Here is a 13,454-nt window from a genome sequence, read left to right as displayed (position 1 = left end):
CCATCCAAAAGGGCTCTGGGGGAAAAATTTTTTTTTGCCATAAGAGTAAAAACCTCTGCACAATCCCCTTCAAACTCCTAAACTAAACCTGCACCTGACTGTGTCAGCCATAGCATAATGTGACCAGCCACTTACTATAATAACTAATCATTATAATAGTTAGCACCTGGGGCCTTAACTGAGCTCAGGCACCATTGTGCTTGACACTGTGCAAACATGGAGTAAGTCAGTCCTTGCCCTGAAGGGCTTACACTCTAAATAGACAAGACAGACAGAGGGTTGGAGGAGAAAATGAGGCACGGTAGCGAAGTGACTAGCTCAAGGTCACCCAGCAGGTCAGTGGCAGAGCTGGGAATAGAAGCCGGATCTGTGGCGTCCCAGTGCAGTGCTCTATCCACTAGATGACACTGCATCCCTGGTGACAGTATCTCTCACTTACATGAGGATAAAACACATGACCTTGCAGCCTGCAAAAATACCCCAAATAATGAAAATGTTGCCAACACCACAGGACACAGGATTAATTCAGAAGCGGAACTAACAGCCAGAGGGAAGACACAAACTAAATTGACAAGTAAAAACCACTCTGATCAAAAGCATGACAAATTCTGGCAAGCACGAGAATCCTCTCTCAACACTCCCGACTGGCGTGTTCTAACCAAAACCAAGACAAGGGCAGCCTTCAGCAGAGAATCTGGTGCAAATCGGGGCACACCTCTGAATGAAATGATTAATGGAGCAACTCCACCATGGAGGAACCATAAAAGATTTCCTGTGGCCTGGCCAAACCTTGCAGGCAATCAATATCATTTGCATATACAATGCATTGTTTCACTACAGCACGAAGTATTAGGCTAACAGGAAACTCGGGAACAGGCCTTCCCTATGTGCCCTCTCTGAAAGGAAACACACGCCCAGCTTCAATACTGAAAAGTATTCATGTACCTGAGGTGCACTGAGGCTCTGTGAAACCAAACCCGCGGCTTTGATTGTGATTGGAAAAGCAGGAGACGCACAAGAGGGGACGGCAGGCAGTGAAAACCCAGGTGATCTGTGAGAAAGAACCACTCAAATGTACTTAGCAAAACCTCCTTGTCTGGATAGGCTGGGATCCACATATCTCCTGGTTTAGTGTGTGTTCTCTGACACACACACACCACTATTAACCTTAGACCCACTTCCCAGGCCCCATAACTCTCCCCCAAAATCACCTTTCATGATTATCTTCTCTTATGATCTAGTGTAGGTTTTTCTCAAGAGGCCAACAGACACCAAGACCATTCAGACTTGCATTGGTTTGTCCTTTGTGGCCCCTGCCCTTCGCTGCTCCCAGCTGCAGCTGCTTTTTCTTCTTTATTTCCTTCCTTCCTTCCCATTCTTTCTCTTGGTATTTAGGGGAGGCTTTTGCAAAAGGGTGGGATTTAGACTGTGCTTTACAGTAGTCAGGCCTGGAGTCATTCTAAGCTCTCCAAAGACATGGTGCCTTGTACACTAAGGCCTCTTTACACCACTCAGCCAGCATAGAGAGGCATTCGTATACATGGGAATGAGGTCCAGGGGCTCCCTGCCTTCTTGCCGCTGAGCTGTTATCATGTATGCTATCACCTGAGCCAGACAAGGGGCAGGGGCTTTGAACAGGCCTGTATTCCCGGAGAGCACTGCACAAATAGCGTACACAGGGTACTAATGGAAAGTGGGACAATGTAGGGAAGAGTCCGGTGACAGGCAGAGGGAAATGGATTGTCACAAGGCAGCCCTATCTTCTCCTAGCAGGGATCGCTCATTATAGGGGTGTCCTCTTGTTTTTACAGTAGGCTAGAGACGTGTTTCTCAACTGTTTTGATACCAGGGACTGGCTTGCTGCCTTCCTAAACTGTGTCAGGGAGATCTCAGGGACTGGTGCCGGTCCACGGACCAGTCATTGAGAAACACTGGGCTAGAGTTTGCTCCTGGGTGACACAGCCATGGTACTCCATTGAATGTACTGGATTTACTCCTCACTGACATCAGAGTAAATGACAGGAGAATCAGGCCCTATATAAGCAAAAGAGTCACAGCACATGACACCAAAATGCAGACGTGCCAGGGGCGGAAAGTGGGAGGTGCAGAGCAGTGCACAGCAAGACTAGATGCCAGTTTAGGACCAGAGGTGAAGAATCCCTTACCCAGCCAAAAAAGGAGGAGGAATTTACAGTAGGTAGAAAGAGTGTAAGTTTGGCCAGCAGTCAAGCAGGCAGGAATTAACATCCTGCCTCTTGCACCTCCAATATCACAGTGCTGCCCTAACACCATGTTGAGATTTTGGTTCAGTAAGGTCTTGCTCCCACCAACCTTTTACTCCTGCAAGTAGGCCCCACTGACGTCATGTAAGTGTTTGCAGGACTGGTCCCTAAAAGGGAAGAGTGCCACATAGGCAATAACCAGGCACCACTCCAACGTGGAAGAGAAAAACTAGGCAAATATCAGGAACGTGGCAATATCTTAGTGTGCCAGGGCGCTGTTTTTTTCAAATAAACCATACAGAGTGATACGTATTTACATGCACTAGCCCCTCTTAGAGGCACAGACAATTTGTGCAGGTAACTCCCATTACCGTTAAGGGAAGCCATTCACATAAATCCCGCACACATTAATGGCCGACGAGCCCCCTTTGTGTAGGATTTCGTGTTGCTGCATTTAGCAAGCGCAGTGTAAATGTGGCTAACTTAATATGCAAATACATTCAAATATTTTCTGAGCCATAAGAGATAGTCACCAAGCACATCTCTCACTCATCATTTATAGGGAAATAGATGGAGGCTGACAGATGAAATCAGGAGATAAATGTTATGAATATATTTTTTCTGTTGCAACAGGGAAAAGGACATAGACTCTCTGCCTGTACATAAATAATGATAATAAATTGAGTTTCTCTCAGATAATCTGTCTTCTGTTTAGTTCATTTTTTTGTATCCTGGGTACTCATCTCCAAATCCTTGTTTCTTGCATTGCCATTCTGTCTTGGTTAAACTGGGCTCCCTCTGACCCAGCCCCTGGGCAGCAGAATAATGCTCTGTAATTTCAGCGGGTTACTAATTCAGGGTCTCGTTGCTAACTTGGCAGTTTCCCAACTTGCATGAATGAAGCGGGCCTGCCTTGGAAAGATGGGTCACCGCTCTTTAACCCTTTGGTTTCCTGACACCAAAAGACAAGTATATTCGATAATGGCCTTTGGAGTCAGGGAGGGAAAAGACAATAAAAAACTAGCTCACTCTTACATTTTTCTTCTGGGATTGTTTGACAGGGCATCAATGGGACAATGTCAGAATAAAGTCAATGGTGCTGCATAGCAGAAGAAAACCAATTTTTGCACCAAGGAAACTTTTAAAATGTATTGGACAGCGAATTAACCCATCACCTTAAACCCCTCAAGTCACTCAGGCAATAGGTGTGACTGAAAGATGCCTTACACAGAGGTATATCCTCCAAAGGGCACTGAGCTGTTCATTATTTCCCTTTCGCACCAACATGTCCCATTAATTTGTACTTAGTTCACTGGTTTACTCTTTGCTATATTCCTCTCAAAGCAAAGTCCTAAATAATAACCTTGCCACAGGTTTAGAGTGAGGTTTTTTTTAACCCACCCTAGGAATTTCAAAAGAGAATTACATCCCTGTTACTGAATTCAGTAGGATGGTTCAAAGAAATCGATAACAAGGATCTCATTATTTATCACATTCTCTGGAACCCCGCTGCTTTCATCCCTGTTAAATTCTCAAACTTGTGGGGAGACTCTGAACTCATTCCAGGGATGTTCGCGCCCGGTCTGCCTGTATAGACGGGGAAAGAAGAACTAGGAGAAGAACTAAATAATCATACTTTCCACCTGCACAAGCCTTTTTTCAGTGGAGGTTCTGCAAGAACTTTACAGACGATACATGCTTTTTTGTTTGGTGCTTAACTAAACCAGAAACCCAGTCCAGCATATTCAGGAATGAAGACTTAATATTCAACAATTCAGTCTAATTTGCTCAGATATAAATGGAGCTCATCAGCAAAGAAGACAATATTGACCAGATGCTCGGTCTCCAAACTATAATTCCATCATGTTACATTGCCCCTGCAATTTCTTTCTAGTTATCAGTCCCGTGCCCCCTTTTCCTCCTTTGACAACTGCTTCCCGTTTAAAACAAAAAACAAAAAAAACCCTCTTTATTATTAGGCCCAAATATTATTTCTGATAAAATTGGAGGAACCCTCCTCCAGGATTTCTCTCTCTCTCTCTCTCTCCTGTTTCTCTCTTTTTTATTTCTATGTATATGTTCCCAGTGCCTCTCCTAAGTGCACCAGCATTTGTAAACTTATGTTTAAATTTCATAAATGAAGCCATTTTATATAAAACATCCAAAAAAACCCAGCTGCTATATTACATTTCTGTCATCCTTTGGCTCCTTTCTTCACCTCCTGAAAGATGCTTAGCTACTAAGGCGTTGGGTGCAGTACAAATACATTAGTCAGAGTGGATAAAATGTGCTTATGATGAACCAAATTACCCCACCCCGCCCCACATGCACACACTTTGGGTGCCTGTAAAACCCTGTGGGTATTTAGACACTAGTGGGTTGGTTGGGAGGTGGCCTTTCTGGGAGTGGAACACAAACTCAATGGTTCCATCAGTGTGTTACAGGTAGGTCAGGAAACATGGGTATGGATGCTGCCTGTGAACATGTGGATTTCTCAGTGGTTAGCCCAGCTTTACATTTATACAGGTATATGAATCAAACCAAACCTCTTTCAGAAACATGCTAGTGTATATAGAAATTTCTATGATGTTCTGCCCTATCCTCTTAGCCTCTCAAAACTCAGGCTGTGACAGACTCTGGTGAGACTGCAATTGAATTACATCCCATATCTAATTACTGAGGTAATTTCAAAGAGGAAAGGGAGCTTTCACATCAAGGGGCTCGGGGGGGGGGGGTCTGTCTTGAGGTTAAGGCACCACTAAGGACAGCTTGGCTCCATTCCCAGCTCTGCTACAGCCATCCTGAGGGAGCTTGGGCAAGTCACAATCTGTGTCTCAGCTCCTCAGCTATAAAACAGGAATAACACCACATAGTTTCTTGTCTCTTTATGCTGTAAGTTATTGGAGAGAGTTCCTCATTCAAAATACAGCCTAGAAAAATGGATCCCTAATCATGGTGGGAGCCTCCAGACAACTATTAATAATAAATCCAACTGTGGAATTGCACAAGGTTCTTGGCCTGGAATCTCACATGTCTTAGGGGAGTCGCTTGCCCTGTTTGAAGAATGACATAATGGGGTTATTTGAGGGGGATGGTCTTTTAAGGACTTCATGTCACCAGGGATTTCCCTCGCATTGTTGGAAGTTGTCTCTCTCATTATGTAGAGTGGGGTGAAAGGGAGAGGTGTGGCGGCGGGTGGAGTGGGAGTGCAGCATAAAGCCCCTCTTGAAAACTGATGTTGCCAAGCCAACCTGATCTTTTAAATGGAAATATCAGGGAGGCAATTCCCTCCAGGGACCTCCACTTTTCAAAAGCTAAAAGAAATATATGCTACTGCACGAGGGAGCTCGTCCTCGCCTCTCTCTGCAGGGGCTGTTCAATCGGTATAGGCTTTCCTGGAGGTATTTGGAAACACTGGAGAATGCGCTCTGGGATGCATTGTTAGAGACTTGCCTCTCCCTGCAGCATCAGGTACCAGCCACTGCTGCAAGTGGGATTCTGATGGAACAGTCACGTGATCTGGCAAAGCCTGTGTTTTTCTCTCTCTTTCATCAACTGCACCACACCTGAAGTAGCAGGAGAACGGCCTCATTAACAAATTGCATTGCTAGACTCAAACCTTCATATGCAGAATTAAGAGCCCCGGTTACAGCCTGAGCTTGCCCAAGACCTTCCTTCATCTCTGGTGCAGAGGTTCATCTCTCAGTTAATTATCAAACCACCCTTGGACATCTTGCCCAGAGCAACTGTGAAAATAAATAAGTTAATGACGAGTTAATCTGTTAAAAAGAGAGGGAGTCCAACAGAAATATGTGGGAAAGAAGAGGGACGTTCAACCTGTGAGGTGAGGGCAGTGCACAATACATTCTGCACTGCTCTGCTCAGTCCATTGATGCACAGGCAAAAACACAGAGAATCAGGCAAGTGCCAGGAAAATGTATGTGCACAAGGCACAAATATAGAGCATCTCTATCACTTAGAGTTACAGGCTCTCCTCAGCAGAAAGTACCCCCCGAAACACACAGTTCACACCTGAGGAGCACTTCAAAGAGGAAAGTAGCTGATTTTTACAAACAACTTGTCTTGCTTCAGATCACAAATGAGGTCATACTAGTGTTACGTCACACTAAGGTGACATGCTACTTCTTGTGCTGCATCTCAGTCTATCTTAAATTAACCCCTTGTGTTTAATAAAGCAACACTTCTGACACAGTTGCCTTCACCGTCTGTGTAGATCATGCTCAGATATACTTGTTTTATATAGACATCTGCTCAACCTTAAGTATAGCTTCAATACCACGAAGGATATGCCGAGAAAGTGTGCACATGATGCAACAGATTGAGAAGAGCATGTTGACCAGCACACATATAATGTATGTAAATGTACATATGTGAGTATGTATATAGACTCTGCAGAGGATAAATTTAACACCAGGATTTAAAATACACCTCTACCCTGATATAACGCTGTCCTCGGGAGCCAAAAAATCTTACCACATTATAGGTGAAACCACGTTATATCGAACTTGCTTTGATCTGCCAGAGTGCGCACCCCGGAGCACTGCTTTACCGCGTTATGGCCGAATTCGTGTTATATCGGGTTGCATTATATCGGGGTAGAGGTGTAGTTTATAGTTCTGATCCTGCAGGTTTAATTTTATTCGTGTGAGTAGTCCCACTGAAATCAATGAAACACCACTGGGAGTACTTGTGTGAGTAGAGGTAAGGATGCGTGTATGTGTTTGCAGGATCAGAACCAAAATGTGTCTCTCCCTAAATCACTCATTAAGCAGACAGTCTAATGTTCCATGGGTCACTTAAAACGCTGGAGAAACGAGGGCCAGGTTCTTGGTCCCAGCCCTGGCAGTGTTGCTCTGCCCCAGCACCTTGAAGTGGTTGAAAAGTTGCCCCAGCAGATGTGGGGAGGATTACCTCTGGGAGAAGGAAATAACCTGCTCCGACACCCTCCACATAGGGGTTGTGTGGAGATAGGACAAGGTGAAGAACATGTCGCTCCATTTGATCTTCAGTCAGCATCACAGTCCCTCTAGAACCACAACAGCTGATGTCATTTCGAGCAGCACTCATTTCAGATGCTCTAAGTTACACCAGCCCAGGATCACTGGCATGGCAAAGTGGCTTAGAGGCACTTTCCCCTCCCTACTCCAAACTCCCCCGAGCTGGGCCAAATTTACCGTCAGCCCAGCTGAGGTTCTGGCCTCTGATGTTTACACAATCCCTAATATAAAGACCACCAGGCTTCTTTCCTTCAGCTCCTGTTGGGTTCCAGCCTTGCAAACTGCAGTCAAGACCACCTAATTGCAATTAAGAAGTTTTCAGAGGGGATTGCCTAGTTACCTGGAATTCTTATGCCTGCCATATATTTTCCAGTTACTAATTAATATTCATTATGATCCAGATATGCATTTGGCAAAGTGCTAATGGCTCCTTTTTGCCAGCTACCCTTTGATGGAGAGCTACACAGACAGACATCTGCATAAAGGAGCAGGAAGGGTTTTCAGAAGCAAAGTGTACCTCAGTAGAGCTAGGGCTTTGGGGTGCTCTGGTGCATCACAAAGAGGTCGGGGTGGGGGAAGGGAGGGCTGGAGGGGTGAATAGGAAACTTTTTCCTTCCCACCAGCAAAGAGAACAAGTGAAAACATGTGGAGAGCAAAAGGCTTGCACTGTAGCTCAGAATCTCCTGTGTGATGAAAATCAGAGGGAATGCGGAAAGGTGGACTCAGAACAAGAGCAAACTGTCCAGTACAAGAAGAATTATCCATCCTTCGGTGTAACATAATTACTCATCCAGTGCATGTTCTCAGCAACTTTTTGCTCTGTCCAATTTTACACTGTTTCCTTCAGGTAGCACTCAATCTTAGTCAACAACCTCTAGTTTTGATGATGTTTTAAGGCAATTAAAAAAAAACCCCACAACATAGACATTTAAATGATCAGTTAGCAAAATTTAACCACACCCTCACCAAGTTTCCTTCTGCCAAATCCTTCACCCTTGTCAGCAGTAATACTTGGTGCAAAGAGGCTAGTTTAGACTGTATTTTTAAAGAAATATAAAAGTCAATAACAAATTAATTAACATCTTTAACACACATCTGTAATTCTCCTGCACACGTGCATAGAACAATGTGTAATCTCCCTGACACAGTTGTGAATGAGCTAATAAGAACATAGCAAAAAAGAAAGATAATTTTGTTTCCCTTCTTCAGGAAGCCAATTCTTCATAAGGCAACACCTTAAAACAAATAATATATTCCAGAAATACTTTTTCATTCAAGGTGAGATTGGCATGTCTCCCATTGTACAAATAAACACTATTAATTATTGTTCCTTCACTGTCCATTGAAACCCATGGTAGCAGTCACCTGCTAAATATGGTCACTAGTTCTAATGGCCAGCAAGATGATTTCCATCCACCTGAGAGTTCCTTCACATTGGGATCAGTACTAACTCTTCCCTCCACCCACTATACAGCTGGGGCAGGGGTCGGGGGAAGAGGACCCTAGGGGAAAGGCTCTATATCTTCTTACATTGTAAAAAGGGGGAGGTGTTAGTAAAACTCTGAAGATGTGATACTGCTGAAAATACCTGAGCTAATGGAAAGCAATGGAAAGACTTTCACTGATATCAGTGGGATTTGGATCAGGCCCACCAAGCCTAAGGATTTTGCTTCTTCAAATTTTTCCTTATAACCCGGTTCTTCCAAACATTCTTGTTCTCACCAAACAGTTTCCTGACACACCTCGCCAGCCCCTGCCTGACCTGGCCTGTGTCCATGGGGCTTGGTTTTATCTGCCTCGTTTATCTCCGCTGCCAGTAGTTTGGGGCAGAGACTGCGTCACCCTCTCTGGTTTGTACATGCCATGTACATGTTTTGTATGTATAGGGAACAACAACATAACTCTGTTAGTTAGCTGGAGTGGAGTAAGGACCTTCCTTAACAGGGAAGAATTCCTACTTAGTCCTTATTCGGGGGGACATTGGCCTTCTGTGCAAGGACCAGAAAAAACAATAGAAATAATCACTTGAAGTAATAGGGCATTTCTCTCTTGAGCCCTCTCCCTTCGGCAGCCCCATGCTCCAGTGAGACTTAGGGGATGTCTACACTGCAGTTAGACACCTGCGGTTAGCCCGGGCCAGCTGACTCAGGCTCGCGGGGCTCAGGCTAAGGGGCTGTTTAACTGAGGTGCAGACGTTCTGGCTAGAGCTGGAGTCCGGGCTCTAGGACTCAGTGAGGGGGGAGTTGTCCCAAAGCTTGGGCTCCAGCCCAAGCCAGAACATCTACACCACAATGAAACACCCCCTGCAAGCCTGCGTCAGCTGGCCCAGACTAGCCGCAGGAGTCTAACTGCAGTGTAGGTGTACCTTAGATATATGAACAATAGCACTGAGCCCAAAGGCCAGCCTGTGAGTGTGCCGTTTCAGGGGAGGTCCCAAGGAACTTTCCCTCCGATTTGTATGGCCTACAAAGGCCAAGGAGAACACAGGCACTGCTCCCTCCATGCTCTCCTAGAGGCACACAGCATTCCAAAGCATGTGGGGGAAGTCAAGGGGGCAGCTCCATGGCTATTTCCACCATTTGCCGTGGTCCACAGAGCAAGTGTATATTGCAGTTCCCCCCGCAGGGATGTAAGCGCAGGTGCACTCCAGAGGCATGCTGTGGGGCTCAGAGAGGCAGCTGGAGGGGTGCAACTCGGCACAGGACTGTACCTTAAAGATACAATTGAGCCCAAAGAGATGGCTGGGGTAAGTAAAGGTTTGCAGGGTCAGGTTTGCAAAAAGACCCAGAGGCACAGAGTATTGGAATGATATCGGGGCAGCCTGCTTTTCTACTCACTGTCTCGAGATTGTGATGTTATTGCCTGTGACAGAATAACATACTTTAACAGCTGGAAGTCTTGTCACTAGTCTACTCTTGCCCTAGCATCGGTCCTCCTGCTGTCTCATTGTTGAGATGCATCGAAACGCGCAGTGAAGAGACAGTGGCACAGAGTTAGGGTGTGAACTCAGAGGAGAACAAAGCTGTGCTGCAGCAGCAAAGGCTCCACTACGGAACACTAAATTTTAAAAAAAATATCTTGCCATTGATTAGAGAATAAGTAGCGAGCGGTTCTGCTTTGGAGACTTTTCATTTCGTTTTGTTGTGAATATGCTCTTTTGAGAGCTAAGCTGCAGTCTCTTGCGAGAGCAGCCCCTCACTGCTGCCCCGTGCATAGCTGTCAGTATGCCTGACGGACAGTGCAGGCTCTCAGTGTCCCAGAGCTGCAGTCCAAAGAACCGTCTCTTTATACTGAGTTGTAGGGTGAAATCCAGAGGCGCTTCAGTAAGCAGGGCTTTCAGCTGCTGTGTACACAAGTTGTTTGTGGTGCACCCCACTCAACACCCCACTTTCTAACTTCACCTCAAACTGACTAGAATCAGTCAGGGAGGGGGGTGGTTAATACTACATTACATTATAGAAAGAAAAAAATACATGGCAAAATTAAATTGAATATTCTTAAAGTTCTAGGGATGACATCTGAAATATACTGTAACTCTGTAACCTGGCATTGTCCATTTTTAGTAGAAACAAGTACATTTGTGGCAAGCACAGAGCTCAGGGGATGTCTGAGAAAAATCTCTCTCCGCAGTGTCTTCTTTATAGGCAATGTGGTCACTCATTCATTCATACGTTATCAGCTGCTGTTGGATTTCAGGATGTGGCCAGGTCTTTCAGACTTAAAAATCAACTATTTATACTAATTCTTTTCTGCATAGTGTCCACCATTGTATTAAGAGTGCTCTGGTTACACCATTTCAAATAGATCTATGAAAAAAATAGCAAATCTATCCAGCAGCCCCCTTTGGACAAGACTGCATCACCACAGATTTTAACAATGGGTTTGTCTCAAGAGTTTTTGATAGAGCCCAGGAACTGAGGGGTTTTGTTATTGTTCCCCAGAGGTGTAAGTAAAACAGCACCCAGCAGTGGAATTATTTCTGGTGCAAAGTGTGGCTTGCATTGACTTAATAACTGTGTTTCTTCCTTTTATTGTACAGGAAAAATCAATGTGAGATCTTAGTTTCAAAAAGTCACCTGTGGCCAGATAGGACTGGAAGCCACTGAGTCTAAACAAGATCTCTAAAACTGGGCATTCAGAACTAAAAGGCAGATCCTCAGCTGGTGTAAATTGAGATAGGTTCTTTGAAGTCAATGGAGCTATACTAATTTACACAAGCTGCTGCCTGGCTCTAAATGTTTAATCTGAACGGAAGAGTGTCAGCACAGCATTTCTGAAGAAGCTGTAAGTATTATCAGAACACAAAGGTAAGTTTTAGGATACAGTCCTGTGGACACAACAATTACGCATCTTCCAGATATTGCTACCTAACCCCTTTTTAAGTCTATTTTTTCATTATTCTCTGTGTTATGCAACCTTAAATACCCATGGTCTATACTTGGTCAAAAAGTCTCCAGAACATTCTTAAAATAAAATACAGAATTAAAATCACCTCCCCACCTCAAACAGACAAGTTAGCATGTGTTCCTTCTGCAGCTTTCTACATTGGCTTTGGATTCCTGGAACTTGCCTCATCCATACTGAAAACCCCAATGCTATTTCGTTCTAACAAATGACCAGTTTTACATAAACCCCAAGCAAAGCAAATGGCATTCATAGCCTCTTTCATTTATGAGCTCTGGAGAGAGAAACAACTTCCAGCTATGTCAATTGTTAAATTACTCACTGAGCAGGTGGGACTGCACCCTCTGTAAAGGATTCGCTCTTTGTAGACTGGACGGAGTGATGGCGTGTGAAGTTAAGGGACACAATTGCAAGGTTAACAGGAGTTGCACACACCCGTCACCCAGGTGATGTATGTCTACTTAATCAAGAAATTATTTGCACCTGTTGTACCAATAATCCAGCCTATCTTTAAAACATCTGAAAAGACAAATCAACTAAGCTAAAGTGTCCTCCTTTGCATCCTTTGTAAGTTAGAAGCCTCCTATCCTTAAAGGGAAAACCAGCACATCAAAATACTGCCTCCGGCAATTGTCAGTTAAGGATCCTAAGGATTAAATCCAACTTAATACATGATTTGGAGGTATTAAAAAGATGATTTTTTAGATTGGCTGCCTGAGGAGCTATTGTTTGTTAAAAACCCAAACCCATGCTGTAAATACTGCTGCCCGCTATTCATGTTTCAAGGTAAGGAGCTTTTAAAAATGGAAGAGACATGCACCTGGCAAGGAAAGGAAAGAAAGCCACTTTGATTTACATTTGAAAAAAGCACGAAGACACTCCACATAGTCAAAGAAATAGTTTAAATAGAGAAGCAGTTACACTCATGGACTAGCAGACACGCAGACACAGACCAAACCTGCTGAATACACTGATATCCTGCCCCTTTCTTTATTAAACTGTTCCTGAAAACACAATATTAGTAGCATGACTAAGTTAAGGTGTGGTTCAGTGTACATAGTAATCATACAGCAGGGTCACTGTATGCATGTATCACACACATACAGTATGCAATTTAGGATTGCTAAAGTTATCATCTAGCAGTGCATACAACAGAATGACAGCTGCTTAAAACAGGGCTCAACAACAAAAACAAGGCACAGAAGAAGCATGCATTCCCCTTACCTATTGCTTATGTTAAAACACTGATCAGTGTCTTACAGAGACCAGGTATTTCGACCTAACGGGCATATGACTTTCAGCACATGCACACAGACTATTGCAAAAGCCATCTTCTCCCTGTCTGTTAGCACACTGTAAGTCTCCAGCAGCTCAGCTCTCCAGCTGCAAACATCTCATTAGACTAATGCATTCAGCACAGGCAGAAAACTCGATTTACCATAGCTACAGCAATGAATTTCCATTACGATGACAGCTTCAACCACATCATGTCCGGAAAACCAGCCAACCACTGCCTTTTAAAGAACACACACATTTTACACGCAAAAAATGAGGCCTGTGTGTTGTTTCCTTTCTCTTAGCAGCTAAACTAAGAATTTTTTTTTTGGCCATTTATTTATTTATTTATTTATTTAAAATCCGTACAAACTGAAAGGTAATAGCACTTTCACTTTTTTAATAATAATGTCCCTGGCAATAACATTAATTATATTATGATGATCAGAATGGGTGTTTGCAACATTTCTGTTTTAACTACCCTCCTCTGTTGCCATAGAAACCAGACTGTATCATCATCTCTTTGTCCCGATCA

At 44.0% G+C, this 13,454-nt stretch overlaps 1 protein-coding gene across 3 annotated transcripts in view; it reads right to left on the bottom strand.

Moving 5' to 3' along the window:
• SCML4 (Scm polycomb group protein like 4) overlaps nt 1–13,032 on the bottom strand; it is a 117,184-nt gene extending 104,152 nt beyond the window's left edge. Inside the window, exons 1-2 of one of the 3 annotated variants that reach the window (XM_039531703.1) lie at nt 12,869–13,032; nt 11,967–12,013 (exon numbers count right to left, since the gene is read on the bottom strand). The gene's annotated coding sequence lies outside the window, so the exon portion shown is untranslated. Of the gene's footprint in view, nt 1–11,966; nt 12,072–12,868 lie in introns of those variants that run through there. The other 2 variants (XM_039531705.1, XM_039531704.1) reach the window with 2 other exon arrangements.
• Between the last annotated feature and the right edge of the window lie 422 nt (nt 13,033–13,454).

The sequence above is a fragment of the Mauremys reevesii genome, linkage group 3 (assembly GCF_016161935.1).
Source record: "Mauremys reevesii isolate NIE-2019 linkage group 3, ASM1616193v1, whole genome shotgun sequence".
Lineage (NCBI taxonomy): Eukaryota > Metazoa > Chordata > Testudines > Geoemydidae > Mauremys > Mauremys reevesii.
Note: the sequence above shows the minus strand (reverse complement) of the source record. Positions and strands in the feature narration are given on the sequence as shown.